At 36.8% G+C, this 15976-nt stretch overlaps 1 protein-coding gene across 1 annotated transcript in view; it reads right to left on the bottom strand.

Annotated features, from left to right (window-relative positions):
• Nucleotides 1-15976, bottom strand: part of LOC108752600 (protein CEPU-1-like) — a 187416-nt gene that overhangs the window by 45340 nt on the left and 126100 nt on the right. The window lies entirely within an intron of this gene.

Below are 15976 nucleotides of genomic sequence, written 5' to 3'. Positions count from 1 at the left end.
CGATTTTTATTATTTTGGCTAAACTAAAACGTTATGCAAAAATGAATATATTTTTTTCGCAACACGGCCTCAATAAAAATTAAAAAGGACATCTATTCCTAACTGTTACGAATTAAATAACGATACGTATTAATATTTTTACGTACAAGTATCTATACATGCATCTTTTATTTGCAAAAGATAAAGTAAGGCCGATAGGCATCGCCAGATCCCCGGCACTCTTGCAAGTACCTACTTTTAACTTTTCCATTCTATGTACGTATCGGCGTTCAGTTTTGTAGCTCCATCGAGAGAACGTAAAGTCGAACGGCTGGCTTCTCCTGCAGGAGTGTACTTTATGGCACGTGCATTAATTCACTGGCTTGAAAAAGAAAACAGGCAAAAGAGAGGAAAAAAAAGATAGGAAAGGCCGACACGCCCTTCTCGTGAAGACACCTTCTCTCTCTCTCTCTCTCTCTCTCTCGCTCTCTCTCTTTCTTTCTCTCTTTTTTGTGTTTTCGATGTAGTGTCGTAAAACAAGCAGCTTGTGAAAGACAATTTAAAAAAACGAGCGTAATATTGTTAATAATAAAAATTAATGTAATTTAATAAAGAAACATTTCAAAACTAAAAAGGAAATATACAAACGTCCTTCAATGGATAATTATGTTCTTAATAAAGTATCGTATTGTTGAATAGACTTTTCTCTTTTACATAAAAGTATAATAAATGAAAAACAGAATCTATATGTTTTTTCAATTCACATATAAACAATACTAATATATTAATTTTTATTGTTAATAATTTCACGCTTACATCTTATCCATCATCATAGAGTGATGTATAAAACGTAAGTACATCTTATTACTGAAATATAGTTTATCCTATTTATATGTGGTTCGTTGCCTAAAGGCAGTACGATGCGATAGAGGCAAAGGTAAGCTGTTTAACAGCAGAAGCCGAGATAAGAGATGAGATGAGAGAGATAGAGGAGCGAACGTACGTATATATATATATATATCTCCTGGCGCTTCAATGCGCAAATGCCGCTTCAGGGAGACGACAGTCGAATACGAAATCCTTTCCCTAATGCTACCATCGACTACTACTGACGATCGCCCGACATTCGTCCCTTCGATTTGTCTATCGTCAATCCACGCAAAGCAAATTCATCTTTGAATACCTGCGTGAAATAAACGAGAATCAGATGGAAAATCGCGCGATGAAATGTCTGCACAATATTGAAGATTTACGTTTTTGCGACATGCGGGGGCGTTTGATCGGATTACAAAAGTGCTGTACTCGTAAAGTCTCAATTTTTAAAACTAACCTGAAGTCACAATATTCGTCCTCATTTATTTCCTTTTGCCGTAACAAACACACACACACACACACACACACACACACACATATAATACTATAAATATTATAAATAGAACACTTTTTTTGTACTATAAAAGAATTGTTTTAAATATCTCATAATCGATTCCAGAGCTAGTGAATATGATAATAGATAAATATAGCAATAATGTGATAAAATAACAGACTATAAATTCAATATTAGTAAATTTAACAATAATTTCTCTGAAAGCGAGAATTCAATAATGTTATTTTAAGCTATCCGCTGCAATAAAATGAAAGCTCTTAGAATATATGAATTAACATTAGATATTTAACAGATTTTGTCGCCATATAAACGAGATTTATATAGAATCTAATATAATAATAATAATTTAATTTTTGTAATAAGTATAATAATAATATAATGTAATATAAATATTTTTATATTTTTAATATCTGTTTGATGATACCTGCAAATAGTATGGCAGTTCTTGTATGATATCGTTTAAATGTCATTTCGCCTAAATAGAGTTTTAGAACGGCTCTGCACGATCGCATCATGGCCGGGAGCGCAAATGATTATTTCAAAGATTAGTAATTACTTCCTTCTTCGTTTTACTCTCGCCAATCTTCCCAAGAGCCGTTAGACTTCCTTCGTTTCAGGCGGAGGTGGTAAGCGTGGCGGCGAAGGGTGGAAGAGCAACATCTTGCTCGGATTAGAGATTCGCGGGGTGGAAGGAGCAGGAAGAAGCTGCTTGGGAATGAAGACAGTTAAGAGGGGATAAAGATGGCGCCGATGCCGTTGTAGAATACGAGGGTTGGGATCGTAATGACACAGTCAAATTCATACGGAGAGAGAAAGAGAGAGCGAGAGAGAGAGAGAGAGAGAGAGAGAGAGAGAGAGAGAGAGAAAGTAAAAGGGAAAGGAAAGAAGGGGAGAGAACGAGAGAACGAGAGAAAGAGAGTAAAAGAGAGAGAGAGATAGTGATGGGGGAGAAACCTCGGATGAAAAATTACCGATGATAACGGACGCCGAGCGCGGAAACTGCGCTAAATGATCGCCCGCGGTTCTTTTGTGCGATTTGTGGCACCTTTACAAGCGGGCACTTGCGGGGGTGGTGGCGCACTGAAAAGGGATCTGGGGTTCGCGAAACCACGTTCATGAGAACTGCCGTTCGCTATTGCCGGGGTTTTACGAATTGTTCCTTGATGCAATATACGCGATAAGATAATGGCTCCGTTTTGAAAGTCGAATATATGGGAACGACAGGGGTGATAAAGCGTAATTAGTTGGCGCATATCTCACTCTGGAACAAAGAAGCCAACGAATTACGTTAACGTAATGGCGTAATGGCACCGAAAATGCTTTAATTGACGTTAACGCGGAAAAGTGCCGCGGTAACTCGCCGCGCGCATACATCAAGTAAACGTACGTAAATTTTAGTATTCCCGACCACGGTACACAACGTGGCCCAGCTCAAATTGGTGATGTGGCCGTTGCTCGAAATAAAGCAATTAGACTATCTTAACCATTCCCCAAACAGTAACGAGGTAATTTACGCATATTCTCAGTCAAGTCTGGCATGCTAGGACATTTCAATCTCGAAAAACATCAAATCCGCTATATAATATCATTAAATATATAATAATTGAGGGAATATGGATAGAATAAAGGCATAATTCTACTTAGATCCTTTTTTCTGAGATTAGCTTTTTATACAATATTGATCGTAATAGAGAAGTATTGTAACATGTAACCTCTTAAAGATATTCATATAAATTGATTTGATACTATACCCTTTTGTATATAATAAAAAAGTAGCAAATTATTTTAATTTTTATTAAAATCAAGATTTTGTAATTAGGCCTTTATTCCGACCATCCCCTCAATTATTATATGACTTATAATTCATACAATAATATTTAATATAGAGATTAATCGAGAGGCAAGAGCGATTGATAAAAAAAAGTAATTATATTTGATATAATACTAATAGTCTTACAGTATTTTATTTTCCTATACGAAACAAACAACTTTACTAAAATAAGATAATCAGACTTTACATGATCTAGTACGTAACATGATGGTTTAGGTCGTTATACATCTAAACATAATTTCGTTTGAACCATTAAAATAATTATGTAAGACGCTTGAACTGATTGCTCAAGTTTTTTGCAGCATCAATTTTAAATTCCTACATAATTATTTTGATTCCAACCAAATTATTTACAGATCTATATTTAGCTAAATTTACTTCAGCAAAACTGTTTCTTTCCTGTACTATTACAAATATCACAATACAACCAGAACAAAGGGAGTAACGATCTTCAAGCGGGAATATACTCGTACTTTTCGTAAAAATCGCACGTCATTCAGCGCATCGAATTGAATTAAGATAACGCAGTCACGCCTACTCGTGATAGTCTCTCGATCGTAGCTCGCCTTTCTTTCAAAAATTCTGTCGAAACGCTAATCAAGGGTCGCGTAACGGGCCTAGAATATAAATTCGCTCCTATCCGCAAATTTTCTCATGGTCGTACCCCTTGCTGGTACGCGTACGGCTACAGCGTCGCAAGTATTCTTTCCACGCGGCTGCTTATCCGCACGGCGCTGAATTATTTCCCTCGTTTGCCGCCGCAGATTATTCTGTCAGTCAGCTGGGACTTAGGGCGAATGGAAGAAGGAGCCGCCGTGTTGAAGAGAGGTGGTATAGCTTTATGCACATACACACACACACACACACACACACACACACACACACACACACACACACACACATACACACATGCATCTCCCACATCTCTCGTCCGCGTCCCACCGTGGTATATGATAATTTTACGGTAGCCGTCTAGCGGACTCCATGACAAAAAGACGAGCATACCCTCGGGCTCTCGGCCGCGAAGCACTTTTCCGGACGACGACATATTCGCTGATTCATCCGCTCAGGGCCAAATCGCGAAGGTGAAGGATATGAGCGCAAAAAGAGAATTACGTGTTCGGACTGCAAACTTATATCGACTGAATTGTAGATGCCGGGGCGGTTAATGGCAACAGATCATTTTAAAGATAATTGAATAAGTATGTCGCAAGTATCCCAGATTTGCGGATTTATCAAAATGTTTATTCGTAAAATTGATAAGGAAAAAAAATTTCTTATTTCAACGTATATTGAAATTTTTCAAATATTTACAAACGTTCAAGAATTAAATTGAAGTTTTTAAGTAATTATTTTCAGAAAATGTTCCTTGATAAGAAAAAATGGTTGATAAAATAGACTTTAAGCTTCTTGAGGTTTGGTGACAGTAAATGGGGCTAGAAATGTCTTTGATCGTCATGGAGAAAATTACTGTCGACCAATATGTGACGTGCAAAATCGACGGCAGTGTTAAAAGTCGTGAAATGACGAAATTGAGGGGTAACTTTTGCAGCCCAGGCACGTAACTTGTCTCGCAGGAGCGTTCATTATCTTGGGTCAGACATAGACGAATGAATCATAAAGATATCGACATCAAAATTGTAGAATTGCACGATTTCTAATATTGGATCGTCATGATTGTTTCACGAAGCGATATCAGTCGATTTCATCATTCCGAAAAGTAAATTATGACTAATTCATTTATTTTTTCACGAATCGACGTTTATACGATCGCGGATCGTGAAGTTGTAAGTACATTAAGTTTTAAATATGAAGAGGATATAAAAGGACGATTGTCGAAGTCTACTTAACTATTAAGTACAAGCATGGTTGGAAATAGTCTAAAAACTTTTACAAATTTTTAAACAAATTTAACAAATTTTTATACACAGTTAATGTTACTGTAAGTGAAGACAGCTATTAGAAGGATTACATCAAATATTAATGCAAAAGTAATAAAGTTAAAATAACGTTTTCTTTTATGTTTAACAATTTTCTTATTTAGTGATTTTTACATGTTTTTATTTAATGATTTTATTAAAATATTCTTTATGTCTTAACCAAATTATTAATTTTAACCAATTAATTTGTGAGCAATAATGTATATTTCTGTAACGTTAATAGTTTATAACTATATATATAACGAATGATAAGATATAGATACATTTATTAAAATAGTAATCTACATTTTATATTTGCCAATTACAGACTACTAACGTTATAGAAATGCATGTCGTTGCTTAAAATTAATTGTTTGAATTCAATAATGTAATCGATGTGTAAAAAATATGTGTAATAAATTTGTAACTTTACATCATAATTTTGTATCATGTAAATGTTTCTCTTTAATTTTATGTGCTTTTTTAAATACACATATTTATACATTAATTATTTATTCCATACGTAAAAATAATTAAATAACAGCATTTATGATTTTTAATATGTAAATGACTTTTATCGTGAAATTGAGATTGAAAATGCTGTTGTATATTAAAAAATACATTTTAATAACGCATTTATTCTCATGTCGTAATTATCTCAATTAATTCCAAATTATTTTTCGGAACATTATTGAGACATCGACGAAAGAGAGTAGTATATATCTTCAGCAAGGGATGCACAGAAAAATCCCTGTGTAGGATCTTCATCGAATTCCACGGACTTTGACGCTGTAAACGCGTCTCCGGTGGAGGATTCGCAGTCTCGTTGCGACAACGCGTAAGAAATGTAGTTTGCCCGAGTGGACAATGACTGTTCGAGTAGTCGAGGCACGTATCGGGCGCGCCGGAGGGACGTCGCAGCCGCTTCACTCTCGACGAGGACGAATGAATCGAGAGACGCTTGACATTACAATTATCGGATAAACGTGGCGCGGGCAGCGTTGCGTCCGTCTTAAGCCAAAGAAAATGGATGATGGGAGCCCTGTTGAAGGAGCTACGGCGATTAGCCAAGAGCATTCCGTGATTTATGACGTTGAGACAGACAGAAATGACAAAGAAAAAGGGAAGAAAAGAAATGAAAGAAAACCGTTTTGATAGAATGAAGGTATCCGTACGGAGCTTTAACCGATGAATTCGACATTCAGTAGATAAGAAACAGACGATCGAGAAGCGAAATGCATTTATAGCTATTGTGCGAAGCAATTTGTAGATACATCGCGTTGCGTTAGCGAAAGCTAATAAATCATTAAGCCCCGACGCGTGGAAAGCGTGGTCGGGGCTTAAGTCATAATGGCTCTTATCACGTAATATCGGATTATAATGTGAGACGTATAATTAAACTTCAATGTAACCTGGCGCGCCGTACTTTGAAAGCGCTTCTGTCGTTGACATCGCGTCCATGGAGGACGCGAGCTCGTATACGCAATTGTACAAGCCACTTTAACGTGTGTGCATCGGGAGTCGATGTATGCCGCGTTAAAGGCTATAACGAGTCCTCGTGTGGCGCGATAATTACAAGCCTCGGGTACCCGCGGAAAGCACGCGCGGATTGCGTTATGACATGATTATTGTAGCCCGCCCTGCCAGCAATACAGTATAACATGCCGTGCAATACACTCCCCGGCGATATGTCACGTCGCGCATCCACTTTATACGCAATTACAACACGTTATAATTTGCCCATGAAAACGTAAAACGATATAAAACGTTTGACTTGTCCGGCAAAAATCGCGCGCATCGAATGCACAACATTATCTGCAGTCGTTTCCCGGCAGAACAAGAATAATATTATCACTCTTGCGTGACTTTAAATGCTGGATAACTGCGATTGCACGTATATGTTTATTGCACGTATATTATTAAAAATGAAACATTTATTGTTTGAAATACTTATTGATTGTTTGCCGAATAATAAATGTATCAGAGTATAAATGAAATTAATTTACAAATTAACACTAGAATCATCGATAGTGTCATTTTAGCTGCTCCAATGATTTCAATTTTTTTTCTTTGTTGTATTACATGTGTATACACAGACAGAATATAAAACATTTGTGAATATTATAATAATTCTGATACAAATAATATCAAGATAACTCTTCATTAATCAAACACAAAGATAGGAAATGAGACCAAATTAGTATCTTTGTCAGTTCTAATGTTGACTGAGTATTATCTGGCACGCTGATATAATTTCATATCTAACAATAAAACAAATTTAAGACTAAGATTAAAATAAATTTTCCAAGCTGTGTGGGTATGATTCATTCTCGTTCCCGAAATATTTATACACACACACACACACACACACACACACACACACACACACACACACACACACACACACACACACACACACACACATATGTATGTATATATATATATATTAATACAAGAAAAGAATCGTACAATTAATGTGTAAAGAGGTTAATGATACATATATGCATGGAATATATTGTACATCTATATATTTCTCAGTGCATAATCTCTGAAATACTCAACTAGCAGGGTCAAAGGCTGATAAAGATCGTTATAACAATTATACGCGCATGAGAGCGGATTGCGTTATGACATGATTATTATGGGTGGACCCTGGTCTCGGTGTAACGGCACAGTTACAATACACTACCCGGCAATACGTCAAGCCGTACGTCTACTCCATGTGCCGTTGCATACTGGCTACGCGACATGCAACTGCTCACCCTCTCTCGTAGTGCCGGGCATCAGACGGAGAGAATGAGAGTCATGCGATGAGAGACCGTAGAGACGCGAGCTTGCCCGATGAGGAATGAGGAGGAAGGTAGCTCGACGCACGACGGGCAAATTTACCGTGTACTTCTCTCTCCGTGCTTTACATTTTTCTACATAATTTTGATTACGCCACCTGCGCGTTTGGATATCTCTACACAGGTGTATCGCCGTGTCTAGAGATCGGAGAGGAAAAAAATCTCGAAAATTTTATAAAGACTAAAATATATCCCTTCCTCTCTTTTTATTTAATCAGTACTTGACGCTTAACTTATTAGGTTTTTCTATTCCAATTTCAGTATGATTCATCTGTGCTGTTAAATTCTGATTTAAAAGTAAAAAGAAAGAGATATAAATAAAATGCTTATATGAATCTCCACTGTTAGCGCGTGAATAATATACTTATATAAGGCGATAAGAAATAATAAAATATAATAATAAAATATAATTCGCTAACAATGCACACAATGTACTTATCAACGAAGTTAACTGCGTACAATTTGCAGTTAACTTTATTGATAAGTGCATTCCAATTGTTCAGCTCTTATAAATAAATTACCTTATAAATATATTCTTTATGCATTAACTATAAACACTCATATAGACATTTTAATTATATTTGACTTATTTTTGAAGTCACAAAACTATTTTTATTTAATAACAAAAACTCTGTTCTAAGCTATTTATGATCTGTAACTAAAAAAAACATGCGCACTCTTTTATGTGCAAAGAACAAAATTCCAAACTGTAAATCAAGACACGTCATAGAAATTGCAGTCAGATGATATCTCATTATTTTTACAGTACTGTACCATGTTTACTCTAGTCTTATATCATCTACACAACAATATACGTTCGTTAGTTTAAAGGTAATAATTTTGACTACGCTAAGTAGTGCGAAGTAATTCACAAAAGCCGCGAGATAATTAAATTGCGTTTCAGTAACCTAGTTGCTGTCTTTAACTATGCGAAAGTACACGGTGCGCGGTGTACATAGCGCACACAACTACACGGTCTCGAAAATCTAGTGCCATTTCTCAACCACATTTCGAGAAGGAAAGTTACGATACGCTGTCGTTCACGTCAGCGCAAAAGTATCAGAGTCTGCACTTAATGCGTATGCTTATGTTTTTTATCTGTCTTCCTTTTATACTTATTCTAGGCATCGCTGACGTCTAACTAGGGAGTTGCAGCACTTCCCATTCACGCCGAGTGCGAAGTGAAATGTAGCCCGTTCGGAGGACTGAAATGAAAAGATACTGGCGACCGGGGGCGTGAATCCATGGGATTCTTACGGTTTTATCGCGTTAACGGTATTTTCCGCAAGCCGGAAAATATCCCTCGCTTTTGTATGCGCAATGTATAACTGAGGAATTGCTGTATAAAGTAGTCGTCTTTCAAGAATAAAAAAATATTGGTAACATTGATAACATCGGGACAAGAGGTACTCTGGAAATGCTTCTTCCTTGCGAAATAATAATATAAAGATCGTTAACTGCGGAATAAATTATCTGTTTCCGATGAAGCTGATCACGAACGATCTTATCGATACGCTTCGATTCCACATCAACGTATTGCAAGAAGCGATAGCAGCGGCATGTACGTATATGCATGTTGTGTGTGTGTGTGTGTGTAAGATAGACGAAGGGTAGGCTAATTCATGGTATGCAGCCTCATAAAAATTCAACGCCTCTCGGAATTCATACGCGTCGTCGCATCTCGCGTCGCGTCGCGTCGCCTCGATGCGGTGCAGTGCGACCGCATTAAAAAAAGGGACAAACAAAAGCTGCATCCACCGGGCATCCAGTATCGCTGCGTCTCGGTTCTCTCTTGAAGAGCACCTACGGTTGTTCCACGCTCTCCTAAATGAGCGGCTGCAGGGAGAATTACATGCAACAGAATATACTGTTTGCGTGCATTTCCGAACGAGGAAATCACGCTAGAGCTCGAGATCAAAAACCGGACTGCCTGTTTGCCATACGACGGGCTTTAAAGCTCAAACACTGGAAAGTGACACGACAGTGTCATTAGTATACTTACATTAGTATTACAGTATGAGAGAAATGCACAAAAGACATCATGTAATCGTAATTACTTTTGGAAAATGCAGAAATTGTGTCTTCATCTCTTCAATGGTATTCCTTAATGACATGATATTAATATTATACATATATAGATATTATCTCTATATTCCTTCTCTTTATATCTATTAAAAACTACAGCACTTGATTTTGTATTACATCTGAATATCTGATTAGTAAAAGTTACAAAGAGATATTTTATAAAATATCTCTGCAATAAAGATATTCGATATTTAATAAGACTTCTCAGGTTGAAATGATAATAAAAGATTTAACTAAAAACTCATTTTGTGACTATATGTAGTAAGAGACGAATCACATAAAGGATTCGCACGCCTTTTCAAGGAAGCTGCACGACGTGCCGAGATCAAAAACACTGTTTCGAGCTCTCAAGGCTTTTCAACCTCGAGCTTTCGAGCTTAACTATCCTGCGCATCGCCATGCGCACTTCACCGTCACGTATCGCAAGAACTATAAAGGCCGGAAACAACTTGTCGTTTCCCGATTTAAAACTCAGACTGTAACTTTTAAGTACGTCAATATAATTAATATTCCAGTTTGATTAAAACTTATTTGTTGCAACGTAAATTGTCTTTTGTCACAACGAAGTTTTCTTTCGATAATCTAATCCCTATATGTTCGTTACTTCCAAATATTAAATATTATGTCTATATTTTGAACTATAAAAGAGATAAAAAGAAAATTATTACAAAAATTTTCTTTTTCTATTTTATTTTAATCTGTTGATAGTGACTTTAAAATAAATCGAAACGCGTACGCAGTTTTGTATTTTGGATTCTATAATAATTATTATGTTTTTGCCAAAAGTGATCAATTTTTGATCAATTATTAAAGAGAAATAATTTATGATCAGTTATCAAAAGTTAATAATTTAAAGATTTGCGCACTAATTATCGCGCTTGACTTTCCCCGTTTTCTTTTATAAAAAGAAATATCATACAAAATTAGTGTTGTCATAACAATTGAAATTTTGTTTGTAATGCATCAATCAAAGTCGTTCAAATTTTTAATGTCCGGACGCGTCCTCGAAAATGCACAATACTTGACACGTTCTGCCTTATTTCTCGACAAAAGTAATTCTTCAAAGGTGTAGCCTCGTGTAAATGTATTTCGCGAGCAAGGCGGAATGACGTTGAATAGTGCGACATCCGCCTGCAACCCGATATTTTATCATGTCGCGTGCTGCTAACTTATGAATCTTCCGTAGGTGTGAAACTGCACTAACCGAGTACTCGTTCACTAAATGTAACGGGTGTTAGTCGACAATTCGCATAACTCCTATCTAGATGCGTCCAAAATCATTCTACGTTCTATCATTCGATATATCGTTTCGCTACATTCGATGAACCAGAAATGATCAGAACGAACGTGTTCGTTCTTGCGAAACTCCGTAAAGATACTTAGTTGCGGTTGCGTCGAAAGTACAGCGTAGAGTTTGTCAAGGCTGAAAAAAATAGATAAGAAGACATGAAGGAACTATAAAAATAAAAATTGAAGAGCATTCCATGCAACCGTGATCTTTTTGATCCTCTTCATTAACGAAAGTGAGGAGAAATATATATCTAAATTTCATCTCAATTCTTCTCCACTTCAACTTTGAGATTAATTTTCTCTCAAGTTGAAAATAAAAAAGAACGGATTTTCTACAGTTAGAATTTTAACTTCAATCGCTTTTCACGTGTTATACAGAGTGTACATACAGAGTTGGAAAGTAATGCGTTACTTGTAACCGTTACTTTTTTCATTATTTTTTCGTTACTTTTATCGTTCCTTTAATTTTTATTGGATGGATCAGATTGGATCATATTTCGATGTGATCGCTGACGCTGAAAGATGTTTCACTTTTGTGTCCCTAGAAGTGTACTTCTAGTTACCCAAGTTGTGCCGTTGTTATAATAAATGAGCGGAATACTTGAAATTTTTTTAAATGCTTGTGTAACTACAAATATATATTTACAATTTAACATTGTATTGTGTGTAATAAAAGATTATTATTTGCAATAAATATAATTATAAAATGTTTACACTTTCTTATTTTTATTTCTTTAAAATTATTTTATATATTTTGTATCTTACACTACATTCCAGTAGTTATTATCAGCGTTGAAAATCTGCAATTCACATCACATATATTCTATGGATTTTGGAAGTGAATCTTGAAATACATTCTTAATAATAACATTAAAGTTTAAAAACAATATTTAAATTAAATTCGGTAATTGTTTAGCTTTCGACGATTATTTTTGGCAGATTCGATCATTTTTTTGTGCAAAAACGCGTCAAATGAATCTAATTTCTATCAACATTGTATTATGTAAGAGAGCTAAACTCAATAATTTCCTGAAAAGTAACGAAAAAGTAACGATTCGTTACTTTTTCAAGTAATGGTAACACGTTACTTTTTAAAATGAATAACTAGTTAACGATATAGTATAACAAGTTATTTTTTAACAAAAAGTGACTGTAACGGTGACGTATTATTTTTTTAAAGTAACGTTTTCAACTCTGTATACGTGTATACATTGTTGTGTCACCGCCAATGTGTCTTTTTCTCAGCTACGAAGACACCTCTTTGTTCCTTGAAAGCATGTGGCTAGGATTCGCGTCTCTTTCTATGTATGTCACCAAGTGCTTTGATATGCTGCGAGGGTAAACAGTGGTGGCTTCGTCTGGCAGCTTTAGTGTTCCGCACATGGTGAGTGAATTTCGAGAAGTAAAATATTTTATTTATCGCCCAGGCCAAGAAAAGATTTGTAATCTAACTTAACATCAACGAAAATGCTTAATATACAGCGTTACTTAATCTTAACTCATAGCCTAGTTATAAAGCACTGAAGCTTTAAAAATGATTAAAGGTCAAGCATGGTAGGAGAAAAACTATTTCACCAACGAAAATCGTCGCTTTATTCACTCGAAATGCGTCTATTATTCTGGACCTCTTTTATGATGTAAAAATGTAACTAAATCATTCAGAACGTTAATTTCAAATAACTCACAGATATATTCGTAAATTAGATTGACTTAAATGAATCAATCCTTTGTCCATTTTTTACATTTGCAGGTCTCATATAACATTTTTTCTAATATATTATTATTTAAACGTTATAAAAAGGAAAGGTAAAACGGAAAAAAATGGAGAAATTAAATTTGAGGGTAAATTCTTAAAATATGACTCAATGTCGCGCGTTAGAACAAATAACAATAAAAGCTTTTTTTTTTTTCGAAGAAGTACTCTATTTTTCATCGTATTTTCACACGAATGTGTTCTTAAAATTAAAACGTACTTTTATTCACGTGGCTTAATTTTATACCTCGATTTTTCAATACTTCTCTCTCAAGACACTTGGCGCGTCGTCGCGTAGTGGCGGCGGATTTCCCATGCTATGCCTTTTCGCATCATTCGTGCACACGGGGCAGCAGTAGAGAGAAAGAGGAAAAGGGAGAAAGAGGGAATAGGCCACCGAGACACGTTAATGAGTTTTTCGAGGGACGTGCCGGGCGCAGAGACGATCGACAAGAGGCGGGAATTAGAGGTGCGAGAAAGCCACGAGGTAGGGCCGTTTGGCAACAAAGAAGGAAAGAAGCGAAAAGTCGGGATAAAAGGGAGAGGGAGGGGGGAGGGGGAGAGAGAGAGAGAGAGAGAGAGAGAGAGAGAAGTCGTTGAAATCGAGGGAACCCGGGGGGAGGAGAAGCGCTTGAGATCGATTCCCCAGTTTTAAATTTAAATAAATGCCAGCTCGCGTAGCCGATAAGGCCCTACCTTGCAATAGACACGCGCGAACCCCTCTCGTTTTAGTGGCAATCTTTCTTTTTACCGCCACGTACCAGCCGACTTGCTTGCGCGACAGAGACCTAAGAACACCCCCAGTAAGATCAATATAATCAGAAAATCCGATCGTCATTACGCTAATACTTACACCTGTTAAAAATTTCGAAATGTTTTACATCATATATCTGACGCGATTTAAGAAGTACAAGATTGATTATAACATAACTTAAAAATCCCATTTTTGAGCTGTGTCATATTTGAAGTAAGGGAGCGATATTATTTATATACGATACATATTGAGCTAACTGACGCGAAACTAGAGAGCGGAATTGATAGAAATGACGATCTGTTGCGGAGTAACAATTAATTTTAAATTTATTGATAGATTCGCGAGGGTTATGAAATCGCATTTTCGTCGGTCGGAAAAGCGGATGATTTCCGGGCTTTACTCGGATAAACCGAAATCAATGGATTCAAATGCCGATCTGTAATATCGGCGCCCACGTGGCGTACGCTCCAAGCAGAATTCCAATTTCCTCGGGCGTCGGACAATTAAATTACAATCGGCAAACACGATAAGCACGATCGTTCCGATCAGAATGGATGTTGTGGGGTAGCATCGTTTAAATCAAAATGTCCGACTTTTTTTTCGAAAAAAAAAAAAGGGACAAATAAAAACACTGTCCCGCGCCATTCGTTGATGTAGATCAATACTCCTCGTATCGTAGAAACTAAATCTTGTTTCATCGGAGATATCGCGCCCGTTAATAGTTTCATGCATAAATAATCCCGTAATTGCCACTATAATACTATAGGCGTTGTGCATTTTTTTTTGCAGGAAAAGAGAGTCGTAAATATTTAACAAATTTTCTGAATAAACTCTTCCCTATACTGGATTTCTCGTTAAAAATCGTTTAGTGAAGAGTGCGAAAGAGAGATAAAAACACGTTTCGAAAGACAATTTTCTAAAATCAACATTTAGTTATTTACGAGCGTACATTCATCTCTTGCACGTAATCGAAACAAACAGTAACTTTGCCCAGTTTCTCTACTATTCGGGCTAAACGAGCGTAACGTAATGCGATCAAGAGACGCAAAGTTAATGATTGTATCGGAATCAATTGCTACTTTTTGTATAAATTTACATTCCAAGAATTTGTTCCCATTTTATCCTTTTTCTTCTCATTACCGTAATATACAATAATTTTTCTTAAAAACATACTACTAAAATTTACTAAAATTATACTGAAAAAAGACTGATAAAATCTGACGTGCGCGCAGAATTAAAAAAAAACAAAAAAAAAACAAAGCTTTTCGCGATCCGTACGACAATTACCGGCAATAGTCCTTGGTTCAGTAGCGGAGCGTCCTATTTCCTAGCAAGACTTTTAACAGCGGCAATAGCGACGGCCACCTTTACGTAATTCCGTTTCCGAGTTTGCAGGTGGCTTAATTTTTGCCGTAACACGTCTGTCGTTGCGCGCGCTTCACTTCGGTGCGTCCCGCGGAGATACGGCACGGATTTTTCTCGTTGCTGATTTTAATAACAGATTGCTACTGGAGGCAAGGGAGGGGAACGCAGAGATGTTAGCACCGGAACCCGAGGGACAAGGAAAGGAAGGTGAAAGAGAGAGAAGGATCGCGTCTGAGTCACTGCTTATACGTGACTACGGCCGTCGCCGCCGCTGCCGCCACTACCTCTGCTACTCCTTTTGCCACCCCCCCCCTCCCGATATAACCCTCCTCACCCCTGTGCCGCATTCTCTGCAATGTTTCGCCGCCGGTACATTCCGTGCAAATGCGATACCTATACTCACCTACACGAATGGCGGACACGTTCGAATAAATTAAAACGATTCTTTCCGTGACCTGCAACCTCATTTCGCTCTCCGTCTGACGGAGGGCATCTTCGGCGACAGTAAGAGCGATAAATAAAATTAGCAGGAGCCGTGATGGATTGCACCCATGCTTCTGTACTACGTGTACTTGCGTGTGAATAGTTTATCGCGTCCCGTTTATTGCAAACAGATCGGGCCATTTATCGCGTTAGTAGCCTAACAAACGAAATGTATTGTGATAAACAACAGCTGTCTCTTCGTGAGAAATGTATATATATATAAGTGTGTGTGTGTGTGTGTGTGTGTGTATGTGTGTACATTAATAAAATATGTATAATAAATT

This window comes from Trachymyrmex septentrionalis, unplaced genomic scaffold (assembly GCF_001594115.1).
Source record: "Trachymyrmex septentrionalis isolate Tsep2-gDNA-1 unplaced genomic scaffold, Tsep1.0 scaffold60, whole genome shotgun sequence".
Classification (NCBI taxonomy): Eukaryota; Metazoa; Arthropoda; class Insecta; order Hymenoptera; family Formicidae; genus Trachymyrmex; species Trachymyrmex septentrionalis.
The sequence above is the reverse complement of the archived record's forward strand: the minus strand, read 5'-3'. Positions and strand labels throughout refer to the sequence as shown.